Here is a 3,831-nt window from a genome sequence, read left to right as displayed (position 1 = left end):
AATAAAAAATTGCCTCAAAAATACATAAATCAAGATGTAGAAAGCATGCTTAGGGCTAACTCTAGCCCCAAGAGGATGTCTAGCCACTCATGGATGGTGTCCTCTAACCCTCAAGGGCTAACTCCATGGTGGAAATTACTCATTTTCTTGGTTGATGGAAGAACTCCAAGCTTGTGTCTCTAGCCTCCTCTCTTCTTTTCTTCCTCACTAAGAATATGATATGGAAATTGTGACAAAAGTCTTTCTAGTATGTCTTTATGTATATATCAAGAATGGCTCATATTCCTTATATTATAGTGATTGCCATAAGGATTGTTCGCTTGATTAACAAAAGCTGCATTGACTTGTTCATAATGCTCACTTTGCACATGTCCATAGGGACAATTGGAAGTAGAATGTAAAACACTAGAACAAGTCATACATTATTCATTGGATGCATGATGGGAATGGTTAAGGATGGAAGATACTTGATTTGCCGAGTTTTGGTTGATCAAGAATTGATCAAACCTTTGAGATAAGGATTTCATCTCGGCAACTATTTCATTGGAATGGTCAACTTGATGTAAGCCAACATTCTTCCTTCCACTTGAATTCCTACCATTCTTAGAAGATAAAGTTCAATGCAAAGAATTTTTACTCATGCTCTCATAAAGACGTCACATGTCATCCTCATGCCTATCAATGTAAGAGCCACCCATGGAAGCATCAACCATGCCCTTGTAATTATCGGATAAACTATCAAAGAAATATTGAACTAATTGCCATTTGGGCATGTCATGATGTGGACACTTCCTAGGCAATTCATTAAATCTTTCCCATGCCTCATGGAATGTTTCTCTATCCCCGTGTGAAAACTCTCGAATTGAGGTTCTTATGGCATTGGTCTTAGAAACCGGATAGTACTTCTTCAAGAACTCTTGTTGTATTTTGGCCCAAGAAGTTATTGAAAAAGGCCTAAGATTGTTAAACCAATATTTTGCCTTGTTTTTAAGGGTAAATGGAAAAAGTTTAAGCCTTAAGACCTTTTCCGGCATGTCCGTGTATCTCACGGTGGAACATACTTCAAGAAACTCATCTAAATGCTTATAAGGTTCTTCACTTGGAAGTCCATGGTAGTTAGGAAGCATTTGAATGGTTTGTGGTTTGATTTCATAGTGGTGTGCTCTAAATGGTGGTAATTGAATGCATGTAGGTGCATTATATTCATTAGGCACATAGTGATCTCTTAAAGCAAGGGGAGGGTTAACAATTGGAGGTGCAACATGGGCACCTTGATTACCTTGAACTATGGGAGGTTGTGGAGCAAACATTGGCCTAGGCATTCCCAATGGAACTTGGCCTTGTTGTATGGTGGGTGAATGAATGGCCTCGGCATGCCTAATGGTAATTGCATGTTATCATGATGCACATTGGGGTGGAGGATACCTTGTTGGTCTATGTGACCAAGGTCCTCCACATGGTCCTCATTATGTACTTCCATTGATGAAATGGATTGACTAGAACTTCCTCTTGCCCTAGGGTTTCGAACAACGGATTCAATATGAAAATTAAGAAGGACAAGAATAGGTTTCAATGATCTACGAACATGCATGCACAACAAAACATAAACAAGCAATAAGCAATGAACAATCACTTCACCTTCGCAACAAATCAATTATCAAACTTCCTCCACATACAATGATCCCATACCCCCATGCTATCAACAATATGCAAAGAAAAGTAAATTGCCTCCACGCGGGCTCATGATTTATCAAAGAAATGAAATACAAGCCTCCACGCGGGCCGACGATTTAACTAGAGATTGATTTAAGAAAGAGCTCACAAAGGGTCCTTTAGCACTTCAATTCAAATTTCAATTTTAGCCTTGCAAATTTTTTAGATTTTAGCTTTTTCCTTGCTTTTGCTTAGCTCCTTGCTTAAAATGCTCCTTTGTTCACCTTCTATCTCAATGCACCTAGTCAAACAAGAACTAACACAATAAGTATCAAAAATGAAAATGAAAATAAAGTAAAGACACGATCAAAAGAGTACTAATTCCTAATTGATTCCACAAATACGACGTTGCCTTCAATCAATCCCCGGCAACGGCGCCAAAAACTTGGTGTGGCTTATGTTGCGTGTGCACCCAAATTTGTGCAAAAGAGATGTTGGACTAAGATGAGTGTGGCCAAGTTTTACATTTATAATTTGCCACTACTACCTTTCACTAAAAATATAGTTAGAGTGAGTAGGGATCGTCCCAAGGGATTGGTGGGTCATATTAGGTTGTGGAATCGAGATTAGGGTTAGTAGGTCGAGTGATCAAAAGATTTGTCGGTAATTGAATTATACTAAGATGCAATTTAAACTAAAGTAAACAATTAAATGCAATAGAGGGAAAATAAGAGAGAGAGATCTTGGGGTTTAGAGATCACCACTAAGTATAGCTTTTCTACACCCTTAATGAATGATTAATGAGGGGGAAAACATTTATTGCAACAAAAGTGTGTGTGTGGTTGTTTCAACAAGCATGGATGATTAATTAAGTATATATTGTCTAAGCGACATAGTGGATAGCACAATATATCAAACTAAGCCATTAATCCTTTCTTTAAGCTCACAATCCAAACACATCACAAGGTTAGAGATATATGCTACTTGTTTCATAAGTATGGAACATCAAACAACAAGTATGGATTGTCCTCTCATTTAAAATCTAAACTACAACTACACTACAATAAAGCAAATGACATGGAATTAAACTAAGGGAGAGACACAATCCATTAAGAAATGAGTATGAATCATGAAATAAGCCACAAGAGCATTTTATTAAGCACTAAGTCTTGACAATCTCTAGATCTATAACATCAATACACATAGACATGCATCAATAATACAAAATCTAGAGACAAACACATGAACATCTATTCTAGCATACATAGACATATGGATAGAATGAAATGAACAATTGGAAGCATTAAACCACACAAATCATTGAATAAACAAGATCTGTGTATATAAAAATATTAAAACATATATCACAATACAAATTGCCTCAAAAATACATAAATCAAGATGTAGAAAGCATGCTTAGGGCTAACTCTAGCCCCAGAGGATGTCTAGCCACTCATGGATGGTCTCCTCCAACCCTCAAGGGCTAACTCCATGGTGGAAATTGCTCCTTTTCTTGGTTGATGGAAGAACTCTAAGCTTGTGTCTCTAGCCTCCTCTCTTATTTTCTTCCTCACTAAGAATATGATATGGAAATTGTGATAAAAGTCTTTCTAGTATGTCTCTATGTATATATCAAGAATGGCTCATATTCCTTATATAGGTAGGTTAAAATGTCACCCCCAATGACCTGGGCTCGTCTACCAAAATTCTTCCCAATGATTGGATATGAGACAAGTTTTAATGAGCTAGAAATTGAATTTTCTCGCACTTGGGGAAGTTCGATCGATCGAACATTCTCTGAGATCGATCGAACATGGCTGAGATCTATCGAACTTAAGCTGGATCGATCCTCTATGGCGGCACCTATAAAGACAAATCTAAGATATTTTGGTATTTTTGGGAAAAAGAAAAAAGTGGTAGGTGTGGTGGTACAACTGAATAAGATGGAATCTTTTCAATCGATCGGAACAAAGTTGGATCGATCGAACTTTGTGGGATCTTTGGATAAGGACAAAAGAGCTTGGATCCATCTTGAAATGTCTAGATCGATGAACTTTCGATCGATCGAATATTTCCTGAGATCAATCGAACTTGCTGAATTTCCACCACTTGCTTCCTTTTGCTCCCACTTTGCTCCTTTCTTTGATTCATCCTAAGATTGCTTTAATTATGTTCTTA

At 37.4% G+C, this 3,831-nt stretch overlaps 1 pseudogene; it reads left to right on the top strand.

The window, feature by feature from the left end:
- Nucleotides 1-771: 771 nt before the first annotated feature.
- LOC132280460 (small nucleolar RNA R71) lies at nucleotides 772-870 on the top strand (annotated as a pseudogene).
- Nucleotides 871-3,831: the final 2,961 nt, after the last annotated feature.

The sequence above is a fragment of the Cornus florida genome, unplaced genomic scaffold (assembly GCF_030987335.1).
Source record: "Cornus florida cultivar Cherokee Brave unplaced genomic scaffold, ASM3098733v1 CherokeeBrave_3.0.0_Hap2_Chr10, whole genome shotgun sequence".
Lineage (NCBI taxonomy): Eukaryota > Viridiplantae > Streptophyta > Magnoliopsida > Cornales > Cornaceae > Cornus > Cornus florida.
This window is presented reverse-complemented; position numbering and strand designations above follow the sequence as displayed.